This window comes from Nyctereutes procyonoides, unplaced genomic scaffold (assembly GCF_905146905.1).
Source record: "Nyctereutes procyonoides isolate TBG_1078 unplaced genomic scaffold, NYPRO_anot_genome, whole genome shotgun sequence".
Lineage (NCBI taxonomy): Eukaryota > Metazoa > Chordata > Mammalia > Carnivora > Canidae > Nyctereutes > Nyctereutes procyonoides.
In genome coordinates, this window is record NW_026575125.1 from 93,469,715 (window position 1) to 93,483,430 (window position 13,716).

General features: G+C 37.7%; 1 protein-coding gene and 1 non-coding gene across 8 annotated transcripts in view; both read left to right on the forward strand.

Annotated features, from left to right (window-relative positions):
* Window positions 1-13,716, forward strand: part of STAG2 (stromal antigen 2) — a 135,185-nt gene that overhangs the window by 30,074 nt on the left and 91,395 nt on the right. The gene's annotated exons all lie outside the window — the stretch shown is intronic.
* LOC129519016 (U4 spliceosomal RNA) lies at window positions 9,308-9,441 on the forward strand. Its single transcript, XR_008666325.1, has one exon. It is a non-coding gene; the product is annotated as a U4 spliceosomal RNA (small nuclear RNA).

Consider the following 13,716-nt stretch of genomic DNA (forward strand, 5'->3'; position numbering starts at 1 on the left):
AACCGCTGCGCCACCCAGGGATCCCTGTATTATTCTTTATACTAAGTTAGCCTAGACAATTTTTGTTGTGTGGGAAGTTCATGGGCATGTGATTTAGGGCATACTTTATGTCAAAAAAACTTTGTGTATCTATTATAATTTCTTTTCAGAGTGAATTGTATATAAGATGCAGTTTTTGTCCTCAAAAGAGTCCACAGTCTTAATATAGAAGGTAGCTAAGGAAACAAAAAATTAAAATACAGGTTCATTATTGTAATGATGGAAACTTGTGTAAAGTATAGGACTGGAAAGAAGTAGTGATTATCTGGAAGACTACAAGGAATATGCCTTACGGGGGTGGGGAGGGCAGCGAGTAGTGATTGAGATTCAGTAAAAGTTTATCAGGGCATTCCAAACCAACTCCCTCCCTACTCCCTCCCTGTCTCCCTCTTCTCATACATTGTAGTAGTATCCAGCTGTTCTTAGTTCTCTTAACATACCGTGCTGTTTGATGCCTACATGTTTCTTTGCTTGAGCTTTCTAATGCCTGGAATATTCCTGCACCAACGTTCCAGCATAACCGAATGTGTCCTTCCAGATTTAGATTGGGGTCACATGGAAACCATATCTAAGCTCCTCTTTCCCATTTAAGAGCCACTTCTCTGTGCCCTGGGGCTTCTTAATGCATATTTATGCCAGTGTACTTTCACCGTACTCAATTGTGTAATTGCTTGTGTGACACCTTCACTGTATTGTAAGCTCATTTGGGGGGTGTGCATGACTGTGTTTTATGCATTTCCCCCAATATTTTATTATGAAAAATTTACAACATACATAATTGTACAGTGATCACCCATATATCCATCACCCAGATTCTATCTTTAACATTTTGCTATACTTGCTTTGTCAAATATCTATCCATTTAGCCATTGCTCCCTTCTCACCATCATTGACCTTTTTTTTTGATGTATTTCAAAGTAAGTTGCAGACATTAGTACCTTTCTACCCCTAAAGATGTCAGCATTATGATCGTTAAGTGGAGTTCATGTTTTATTCATTTTTATCCTTTTTTTACATTTTGAAAATTATGCCTCTTATTTTTATCATCAGGGCTATCACAGTGCTAGTTTAGAGGTCTTTAGTATTTCAATTGAAATCCTTTACTTTATGCATTTAACTAGAAGTGTATTGCGCTTGAAAGAAGCGATTCATTAAGGGCTGGAGTAGAGAGAATTTTATAGAACAGGATAATTATTATGGTTATTAGAATTTATTGTTTAAAGGCTGAAATAAATGCTAGGTAAACAGAAACAGGTAGTCAGGCAATTGATTTGGGGATAGGGTGGGGAAGGAATAGCTAGGTTGAGAGGATACCAGGAACCAGTGTTAGAAGCTAGGGTTTTTATTGGGCTTTAAAGAATGGTTCTAGGTTGAGTAGAAGGGAGTGGTTAGGGTTACAGGCTGGAAAAAGAGATTGAAGTCAGTACATTTTGTGGAATAATGACAAGCATTGTAATTGGAGCCATAGGTTCAGTTTCATTAATCAAAACATTAGTTTTTGGTCTTTGCAGGATCTCCTCAGGATTGGGAAGTGGCTTGATGGTGTTAAAATATGATCAGTGCTGAAAAGAGGTTATCTTGTGTTTTTCTTAAACTCAACAGTTTAAAAAATAAACTATATCTGATATTGGTTTTCAAATAAGTAAACTTTTGTTTTGGGTTACTCAGACTCCCTAAAAAACAGTAGCTCCTGGTGTTTTTTTTTTTTTTAATTTTTATTTATTTATTTATTTATGACAGAGAGAGAGAGAGAGAGAGAGAGAGAGAGAGGGGCAGAGACACAGGCAGAGGGAGAAGCAGGCTCCATGCACCGGGAGCCCGACGTGGGATTCGATCCCGGGTCTCCAGGACCGCACCCTGGGCCAAAGGCAGGCGCCAAACCGCTGCGCCACCCAGGGATCCCCGCTCCTGGTGTTTCTGTAGAATATAGAAATTGGAAAGAGGAAGATTCCAGTGGCAAATTGAAGTCCATGTGGAATAAAGTTCCTGGGGATTTTCAGTCTTGGTTAACCTAAACTTGGACAATATCTTCTAGAAAAGACCCATTTCCTTCTTGTGGGAAGAAGAGTGGTATGGTGACCACTGATGGCTTAGACTCTGGGAAGCTTCTTAAGGACGTTTTGGGGGGAATGCATTGAGCTCTGGGTTTCTGGCATTTGAGTGAATAAGGTTCAGACGATTAAGTGGCTCAAAACAGGAAAGGGGAAGTGTTTTGCTTCTCTTCCCAACTACTTATGCATTCTGTCTCTAAAACTGAGTCCTTGTGTACATCAGAAGTTGCATATTTCTATGGTTTACCTCAGCTTTTCTTAAAGTGTAGTATGGACCTACCTATGTAGGGGATTTATGAATAATACAGATATCTGAGACTTCTATAGATTACTGAAGAAGTCCTAGGTGTGGGTCCTGTGACATTCATTGCATTTTAATAAGCATTTTTTGATTTTTATGCAATTGGAATTTAAGAGAACCACTCTTTTGTACATAGTCATTTCCATTATTAAGTGATCAATTGTAGGTTTCATGGTGGAGCTACTGCTCCCTTTCAGAAAAGTACAATTAAAGGTGGCAGATGCCTATTTGCTTTATAGTAAGATTGATGGTAAAATGCAGCTGTTGGGGATTTTCTGCTACTCAGGATTTTGCTAGAGATCATTTTGTGTACACAACTGTAAGGAAACAATTGTTATTGCATGTATTGAACAAGGTGTATAAGATATTTCAGGGGTTTTTTCTGTGTAATTGTTTTAGATATTTAAATACAGATGAAGGAAATCCAGCACCTTTCTTATATTTGAAATGGACTGATTCAGAAGACTTTAAGAGCATAATCTCATTTATGTTCTGAAGAGATGGTATGTGGATTAGCCTAACAAGATACCTGTTTGTGAAGAAAATATGCAGAAGGCAGGTTCAAGCCCAGATTCTTTCCTCTTACCAGCGGTGTGACCTTGGGCAAAACTCTTAACCTTTTAAAAAATATTTATTGTTAATTAGTGTTCAGTAGAAGTTGTTGATGTGTTATAGAAACCATTTTATGACATTACTTAAGCATTTTGATAAGACTTCTGGTTTTACCATGATGTAAGAGCATTTTTCTTTTTGGGTATGATACATAAATAATGAGATGAATAGAAGAAATATCCTTTGCAAACTTTAAAGCATACTTGGAGAGAGGTAACGTGCAGATTACAAAAAAATACGTAGGGGTTGTAGGTAGTGCATCAGAGAAGTTTGGAGAGTAGTGAGCTAGTTTACGAGGAGATAGATGGCTGATCTCACATCTCAAGTGCAAATATATCCTTTGTATGTGGCAATGGCAGCAGATAAAGAGGGGTGAGCAGGCTGGAAGATAAAGCCTTGGTGGACAAAGTTTAGTCAGACTAGGAGAGATTATGGGGCTGTATGCAACAACTATTGCATTGCACAAGGACACCATTTTAGCAGGAAGTGATCTGTCTGTGGAAACAATGGAGAGAATCTGTCTTACCAAGCTTGAAAGACTATCCTGGGCAGCCCTGGTGGCTCAGCAGTTTAGCGCCACCTTCAGTCCAGGGTGTGAGTCTGGAGACCCAGGATCTAGTCCCATGTCAGGCCCCCTGCATGGAGCCTGCTTCTCCCTCTCTCTGCCTGTGTCTCTACCTCTCTCTCTCTGTGTCTCTCATGAATAAATAAATAAAATCTTAAAAAAAAAGACTATCCTAATATTTGAATAACTTTTTGAAGTTGGCAAAAAGAGATCATCAGCTTGCTTGGAAAATGGGCAAATGACATGAGCAGAGAGTTTCTGGAAAAGACCATAAGAATGGCTCTTAAATAAACATAAAGGAATTAGAGAAGTGCAGATTAAAACTACAAATACCCCTCTTTAGCCAGACCTATTTGGTTCCTGTTGTTCATTAGCAAGAATTTAATGATGAATAATACTACATTATCCAAATCTTTTAGTTTATCAATTTTGAGCAACAGGGGATTTATTAAAGTATGTTTGGTTCCTAAGTTTGTGAAGTGGAATCTCATTTAAGGGAGATTCTCCTGTACCCTGAGTTTTTAACCATAGCAGATGGGCAAAATTTTAAAGTCCTTTTTTTGTAAAGTTTTAAAAAATATTTATTTGAGAAAAAAGCGTGTATGTGAGGGAGCAAAGGGAGGGGCAGAGGGAGCGGAAGAGGGACAAGCAGACTCTGTGCTAAGTGAGGAGCCCACACAGGGCTCTAGCTCATGACCATGATGCTGAGATCACAACATGAGCCGAAACCAAGAGTGGGACATTTTTAACTGACTGTACCACTCAGGTGTCCCAAAATTCAAAAGTCTTGACAGTGCTGTTAGTAAATGTGCAGAAACAGACCCACACATAGGTTGCTGGTGGAAGTACAGATTGGTATAACCTTTGTCTGTGGAGGCCAATTTTGGTATTATCATCTGTGAAAATTACAAATGCTTTTATGGCCTTTGGATAAAATCTTTGTGTCAGTTGGTATGAGGGACAGTTTATGTGTTAATTGATTAAAATGACCAAAGCAATGATGAATTAAATATTGTTCAAGTGGCTAAAACATATTTTGGGGTTCCAGTATAGATGTTGAAGAAATTAATTAGAAGAAAGCATTTGAGTGGTAGTGGGAGACAGCACTTGATGGACACAGATTAAAAAATTTTTTATTAGGATATCATTTACATAAAATCCTATTCACTCTTTTTAGTGTACAATTCTGTGAGTTTTGGCATATATATATATATATATATAGTTGCATAAGTATCTTCATAATAAAGATATTATTACAGTTCCAGTACCTTCACCCCCAGATCCCCCAGTAATCCTTGGTGTAGTCAGTCTTCCTCCCCAGCCTGAGCCCCTGGCAACCACTGATCTGTTCTCTGTCCATAGGTGGGTTTTTTTTTTCTTTTGCCTTTTCTAGACTTTGATATAATTGGAATCCTACAATAAGTAGCTTATTGAGCCTGGCTCCTTTTACTTAGGATAATGCATTTGAGATTCAGCTGAGTCATATATATTAGAAGTTTGTTCCTTTTTATTATTTGGTAGTATTCCATTGTATGCATATAATATCTGCTTAAATGATAATTGGGTTTTTTTTATCTTTTAGTGATCACAAGTAAAGCCATCTACTTTTAGGTTTTTACATTGAGTTTAGCATTCATTCTGAGTTCATTTTTGCGTTTGGTATGAGATGTGGATTAAGTAACGTTTTTTGGCACATGGGTATCCTTTTGAAAAAGACTATCTTTATTCATTGAAATGCCTTGGTACTTTCGTCAAAATCCAAGTGACCATGTGTATGTGGGTCTATTTCAGGTCTCTAGTTCTGTTGGTTTGTCTTGATCACTATTTGTACTGTCTTGATAACTAGCTTTATAGTAATCTGTGATACAGTGTATAGTGTGGGTTCTCTAAATTTGTTCTCTTTCACAATTGTTTTGGCAGTTGTAATTCCTTTGCCTTTTCATTTGGGGGGGTGGAGCTTGCTAGCATTCTTTAAAAAATTATGTATGTATTTATTATTTTAAAAGATTTATTTATTTATTCAGAGAGACACACAGAGAGAAAGAGGCAGAGACATAGGCAGAGGGAGAAGCAGGCTCCATGCAGGGAGTCTGATGTGGGACTTGATCCCGGGTCTCCAGGATAACACCCTGGGCCAAAGGCAGGTGCTAAACCGCTGAGCCACCCAGGGATCCCCCTGTATGTATTTATTTATGAGAGAGAGAGAGAGAGAGAGAGATATGGAGGGGAAGGAGAAAATCCTAAGAAGACTCCAGGCTCCATTCCCATGACCCTGAGATCATGAGCTGAAGCCAAGAGTTGGAGGTTCAACCAATACAGCCATCCAGGTGCCTCAAACCTTGCTTAGGAATTTGATTAGACATTTAAAGTTTTATTTTCGTATAATACTACATTTTATAAGAAGTTGCCAAAACAGGAGACAATTTTCCATGTATTCTTCATTCAATTTCTTTTTTTAAAGATTTATTTATTTATTCATGAGACACACACAGAGAGAGAGAGAGAGAGAGAGAGAGAGAGAGAGAGAGAGAGAGAGTGAGAGAGAGTGAGAGAGAGTGAGAGGCAGAGACATAGGCAGAGGGAGAAGCAGGCTCTTTGCAGGCTCTTTGCAGGACCCCGATGTGGGGCTGGATCCCAGGCTCATCCCAGGCTCCGAGATCACGACCTGAGCTGAAGGCAGCGCCCAACCGCAGAGCCACCCTGGGGTCCCCTGCATTCAATTTCAACCAGTGAAAACATTTTGCATAACTATAGTCCAATAGCAAGAGCAAGAAATTGGCATTGGTGTAATACACAGTCTGTTTAGATTTTTACAGTTGTATGTGTACTCATTTGTGTGACTGTGTTTATGATTGTTTAATTTTTTAAAAAAGATTTTATTCATTTTAGAGAGAGAAAGAACACAGAGCTGAGGAGAGAGGCAGAGGAAGAGGGAGATCCCAGAAACTGGAAATCATGACCTGAGCCGAAGGCAGATGCTTAACTATCTGAGCTGCCCAGGCACCTCTTATTCTGTCCAATTTTATTTTATTTATTTTTTTAAAGATTTTATTTATTTATTCATGATAGTCACACAGAGAGAGACAGAGAGGCAGAGACACAGGAAGAGGGAGAAGCAGGCTCCATGCAGGGAGCCTGACGTGGGATTCGACCCCGGGTCTCCAGGATCGCGCCCCGGGCCAAAGGCAGGCGCCAAACCGCTGCGCCACCCAGGGATCCCTATTCTGTCCAATTTTATCACAGGTGTAGATGATTGTAACGACTACCACCAAGATCTAGAACTGTTCCATCATCACAAAGATCCCTTGTACTACTTGTATATAGTTATAGTCATCTCCGTCCCTCACCTTCCTCAGTTCTGTCCCTATTCCCTGGCAACCACTAATTTGTTCTCCATAATTGTGTCATTTTGGAGGCTCTTAAATAAATGGATATCATACAGTATATAACATGTTGAGATTAGCTTTTTTTCACTCAACATAATTATCTTGAAATCTATCGAAGTTGTTGGATTCCATCAGTTAATTCCTTTATATTGCTGAGTCATATTCCACAGTATGAATGTACCACAGTTAAGCATCGACCCATTGAAGGATATTTGAAATTAGTGTTTATATTAGTTTGCATTACTTCGCTAGAGTTCCCATTAAAAAGTACCAGAAAATGAATGGCTTGAATGATAATAATCTATTGTTTTGCAGTTTGGAGGCTAGATATCCTAGATCATGGTGTTAGCAAGGTTGGTTCCTTCTGAGAGCTGTGGGAGAGAGCCTGTTCTATGTCTCTTGCCGGGCTTCCTGTGCTTTGCTGACAATCTAATCTTTGGTGTTCTTTAGTTTATAAAAGCATCACCTTGGTCTCTGCCTCTGTCTTCACATGATGTTCTCACTATGTGCATGTCTCTCCAAATGCCCCCACCCATTTTTATTTTTTTTTTATTTTTTTATTTTTTTAAAAAATTTTTTAAATTTATTTATTTATGATAGTCACAGAGAGAGAGAGAGAGAGAGGCGCAGAGACAGAGGCAGAGGGAGAAGCAGGCTCCATGCACCGGGAGCCCGACGTGGGATTCGATCCCGGGTCTCCAGGATCGCGCCCTGGGTCAAAGGCAGGCGCCAAACCGCTGCGCCACCCAGGGATCCCCCCCACCCATTTTTAAAAGGATTTTTAACTTTTAACCCAACATGGACTCCAAACCCACAACCCTGAGATTAAGAGTTTAATGCTCCACTTAACTGAATTTTCCCTTTATATAAAGATACCAAACAGGATTAGGGCCCACACTGAAGTCCTCAATTTAACTTGATAACTTCTGTAAACACCTTAACTCCAAATAAAGTCACATTCCAAGGTATGGGGGGGGGTTTAGGATTTCAAAATATAAATTTTGGGGGGGACACAATTCAACCTAGAACCAAATAGTTTCCCATTTTAGGCTATTACAAATAAAACTGTTGTGAACATTTACATACATATTTTTGTGGACATAGGTTTCCGTTTCTCTGGGATAATGCTTGGGAATAAGTGCTGGTTCTTATAGTAAATGTTTATATGGTTTTTAAGTTCTAAAATTTTTTATGTATAACAATACAATTTATATATAACACGGTGTAAATTTAAGGTGTACAGTATGTTGATGTTATATTTATATGTTGCAATGTGATTACCACCATAGCTTTTAGCTAACACTTCTGTCTGGTCACAAAGATCATTTTCTTGGGGCACCTGGGTGACTCAGTCAGTTAAGCGTCTGACTTCTGCTCATTTCATAATCTCAGGGTTCTGGCATCCCTGCTTAGCTGGGAGTCTGCTTCTCCCTCTCTTTCTGCCTCTCCCCCTACTTGTGCAGTGTGCACTCTTTTTCTTTTTCAAATAAAAATCTTGAATAAAAAAGATCTTTTCTTTTTTATGGCGAGCATGTATGGCTTTTATAAGTGACTTCTAAACATTTTCCCAGAGTGGCTTGTGTCATTTTACATTTCTACCAGCAATATATGAGAATCAGTTTCTTTACTGTTGTTTGGTTTTGTCACTACTTTTTATCTTGGCCATTCTGATAGAAATAGTGATATCTCATTGTGGTTTTTATTTGTACTTCCTCCAATTCAATTTTAGCATTTGTTATTAAAAGATTTTTCTAATTATCTTTTTTGGTATTAACAACCAAATTAATACCAGAATTGGTATTAACAACAAATAAACTTATTAAGTAAAGTCTAAATTTTCTTTATATTTTTGTCTTTGGAATTCATCTCACTAAAGATGTTGTATTTACAATCTTACTATAGGTAAGATTTCTCTGTATACTCACAATTTATTTGATGTACATGATTAGGTTTATTTTTCTAAATTTTTTTTAACTTTAGGGATTTCAGAAGTTTTGTTTCATGTCTTCCATAGGTAATTCATTTTCCTAAATCAAAAGTTAAAATTTGGGATACCTGGGTGGCTCAGCAGCTGAGTATCTGCCTTCGGTTCAGGTCATGATCCTGGGGTCCTGGGATCGAGTTCCACATTGGACTCCCCACAGGGAGCCTATTTCTGCCTATGTCTCTGTGTCATAAATAAATAAGTAAATGCTTTAAAAAAACGTTAAAATTTGATATAGGAAGGTATGCATATGCATAAAAGTCTCCAGAGACTTCTGCCTTCTCTATTTTGTTTCATCCCTTCCCTCTCATAGGCAGCTTAAAAAAATGTTTTTTGTCAATCCTTCCAGTATTTCTTTTTGCACAAATAAGCTTTGCACAGTGGCAGTATTGTAGCCAATGAGGTTTATCCAAGGCGCGATTATTGCTAATTGAAAATTTTTTGCACAAATATCTCCATATATACATTCTTTTTTTTAAGATTTTATTTATTCATGAGAGTGAGGGGGGGGGCAGAGGGATAAGCAAGCTCCATGCAGGGAGCCCGATGTGGGACTCGATCCCAGGACTCCAGGATCCACGCCCTGGGCTGAAGGCAGGTGCTAAACCGCTGAGCCACCCGGAAATCCCCTATACATTCTTATTTTACTGTCCTTTCTTGGAAGTAGTATACTGGCCAAAACAGTTTGTTATAGACATTGATATTAAGTGCCAGACCTAATAGAAGATGTTAGGAGGTGTGTTGATGTCTTCCATGGAGTGAGAGTTGAATCTGCCGTACTAACCTGGACCATTTTTTTTAAAGATTTTATTTATTCATGAGAGACAGAGAGAGCGAGAGATGCAGAGACAGGCAGAGGGAGAAGCAGGCTCCATGCAGGAGACCTGATGTGGGACCTGATCCCGGGTCTCCAGGACCAGGCCCTGGGCTGAAGGGAGTGCTAAACCGCTGAGCTACCTGGGCTGCCCCTGAACCATTTTTTGATCTATCTACAAGTTAGAATCAATATGAATTAGATGGGTTCACTAGTAATTATGCTGATGATTATTACATCATTGGAGAAATCTGCTTGTTACTCTGTAATTTTAGACAGAAAAAGACAGGTGAAACAGTTGAGAAACTGCTTGTTACTCTAATTTTAGAAAAAGAGGTGAAATATAGTTGAATACTTAGTTGTTATTGCTAACCAAAGCAGGTAATAACAGGACCAACCTGTGTGTGGGTGGGGGGACATAATGAAGTAAAACTTTCAAGTAAAATGACATGAGTGGGATATTTGGCAAACATGAACAGAATTAATAAGCAACAAGCAGTTGAAGAATTTTTTTCTTGTTTGGAATTTATTAATCAGGAAGTCTGAGCATAATTTCTGATGGTAGAGATTGCTTTTCATAATGAAAAGAGCATTTTGAGCACTTTGCCAATGCCAAAGTAATAATCATAGAATAAAATGCAGATACTTGCATATGAAGAATCTCCTTATGCATGTTGTTCTTAGATTTTGCTAAATTATTTGACAAACTTTTTTGTGAAGTCGATCATTAGAACACATGTTTTTCTATAGAAAGTTTTCTAATTGAGAAGTTTCTTTTCTGTTGACTTAGCACATAAATCATTAGTACAAGTTAAGTCTTTTGTTTAAAAATTTTATTTATTCATGACACACACACACACACACAGAGAGAGAGAGAGAGAGGCAGAGACACAGGCAGAGGGAGAATGCAGGCTTCATTCAGGGAGCCCGATGTGGAACTTGGATCCTAGGGACTCCAGGATCATGCCCTGGGCCCAAGGCAGGTGCTAAACAGCTGAGCTACCCAGGGATCCCTACAACAAGTTATGACTTAAAAGTAAGGTTGCAATAATTGTAAACCTCTCCAATTTAAGATAGTTTTGAGTTCTCTGAAGTATAGTACACTTTCAGGTGTACCCATTACTTAAAACATTAGTTCTAGTATATATTTTCCTTTAATAGCATATCATTCTTAATATTAAATGTGTGCAGAATCATTATTTTGCTTCCTTTTTTAGCATTTAGATAATCCTTTGGAGGGATGTTTTGCAGGATGCTTTAATATATTTATAGTGGTTTAGTAATAAGGTAGTCTTTTGGTCTCAATTGCTCTAGGACTTAAATTCCCATCATCTTAGAGCTCAAGTTGAGAGTTGGTTTTGTCTCCCTTTCTTTCATCATTGGATGGTATACCAAGGTGGATGAAATGCACTTGTGAGTGTTAGGCACTAAAAATGGAATAGGTTAATGGGCAAAATAGGGGGCCCCCTTGTAATACTTAGCACCAGTAATCTATATATTTTAATATTTGGATATCTCTTCTTGCTGGGACATCTTTATGTATTATATGCTCCCTCCCTCAAATGTAATGGAACCACCTGCTATATTTTAGGGATCAGTAACTTTTAATTCCTAGTATCATCACATTATGAAATTCTAGCATGCTAACCCTTGATTGCAGTTTGCTTGATTTCTGCTTGAAGGTTCTTGTCCCTTTTTTCCAGCTTTAAGTAATGTGCTGATCTCTTGTTAAACTATGAAACTTGTACCATCAAATTTTGAACAACAGAGAAAAATGTTGAACATTTTTATTTATTTTTTTGAATATTTTAAAAATGGGTTTCAATGATCGTTTTCATACTCTAGTGAGTAACTCTGAAAATGTAGGTGGGACTATCTTGCATGGTTCAACCAAGTGCTTCCATTTTTTTTAAAACTAGATATTTCTTTGGATCCTTTGTAATAAGGTTACACTAGCTTTGGTTCCTTTTTACCATATCAAATAGATTAAAAATCTGTTTGTCAAAACAAAGTACTTTGAGTGTAGATATCAATTGTTAGTGTTTTTATAAAATTAGATTTCTGGGGCACCAGGTGGTTCAATTGATTAAGTGTCTGACTTTTGATTTCTTTTTTAAGCTTTTATTTATTTATTTATTCTAGAGAGAGAGAGAGCAGATTACATGCCCAGTGTGAAGCCTGATGCAGGGATCAATGTGAAATCATGACCTGAGCCAAAATCAAGAGTCCTGCCCTTAACCATCTGAGCCCACCAGGTGTCCCCCATCTTAACCATTTTAAGCGGACAGTTCACCAATTAAATTGACATTGTTGTGTAATATCTCCAGAACTTTTCATCTTGAAGAACTGAAACTCTATACCCATTAAACAATTCCCCTTTTTCCACTCCTTTTACCCCCTGATAACCACCATTCTATTTTCTGTTTCTATGAATTTGACTACTGTAGGTACCTCATGTCAGTGGAGTCATATAGTTTTTGTCCTTTTTGTGACTGACTGGCTTATTTCATGTAGCATAATATCTTGGAGGTTCATGCATGTTGTAGCATGTGACAGGATTTCCTTCCTTATTAAAGATGAATAATCCATTATATATATATATATATATATATATATATATATATATATATATATAATATTTTGTTTATCCACTCAGCTGTTGATGGACATGTGGGCTGCTTCCACCTCTTGGCTATTGTGAACACTGCTGCTATGAACGTGGGAAGTACAAATATCTCTTGAGAACCAGCTTTCAGTTGTTTTGGAAATATACCCAGAAGTGGGGATTGCTGGATCATATGGCAGTTCCATTTAAAGATTTTTGAGGAACCTCCATACTGTTTTGCATAGCAGACACACAGTTTTGCAATCCTAACAATAGTGCACAGGTGTTCAGTTTTTTACACATCTTTGCAGACACTTGTGTGTATTTTGATTTCTAGCCATCTCAGAAGATATGAAGTGGTATCTCATTGTAGTTTTTGATTCTGATTCAAATACTTTACCCATATTTTATTTGTATTAATTGGTTTTTTTGTTGTTGAGTTGTAGAAATTCTTTATATATTCTGGATATATATCTTATCAGATGAATGATTTGCAAATATTTTCTCCTATTCTGTAGTTTGCCTTTTCACTCTGTGTCCTTTGATGTGTAAAATTTTTTATGTAGTTTCAGTTGTCTATTTTTGCTTTTATTACCTTTTGATGTCATATCCAGGAAATCATTGCCAAGTCCAATGTTCTGAAGCTTTTCCTCTACGTTTTCCTGGAGGACTTTTATAGTTTTTGGTCTTACATTTAGGCCTTCAACCCATTTTTATTTTTTCCCCATTCTCTTTAACCCATTTTTAATTAATTTTTGCATATGGTGTGAGATAATGAATGGTTCATCTTTACCTTTTGTGAGGATTTCCTAGCACCAATTTTTGAAGAAACTGTCCTTTCCCTATTGAGTGGTCTTGGCACTCTTGTCAAAAATAATTTGAATGTATATGAAAGGGTTTATTTCTGCCCTCTCCATTCTATTCTATTGGTCTGTATGTCTGTCTTTATGCCAGTACCACACCATTTTGATTTTTGTAGTTTTGTGATACGTTTTGAAATCAGGAAGTGTGATTCTTCCAACTTTGTTTCTTTTTTCCAAATTGTTTGGGTTGTTTGTAGTACCTTGGATTTTATGATGAATTTTTCTGTTTCTGCAAAAAAAGCATGCTCTTGTTTTTTGTTTTTAGATTTTATTTATTCATGAGAGACACACAGAGAGAGGCAGAGATATAGGCAAAGGGAGAAGTAGGCTCTCTGTGGGGAGCCTGATAGGGGACTGGATTCCAGGACCCTGGGTTCATGACCTGAGCCAAAGGCAGATGCTCAACCACTGAGCACACCCAGTTGCTCGCTCTTGGGGTTTTTGATAGGGGTTGCACTGAATCTGTAGATTGTTTTGGGTAGAATGGACATCTTAA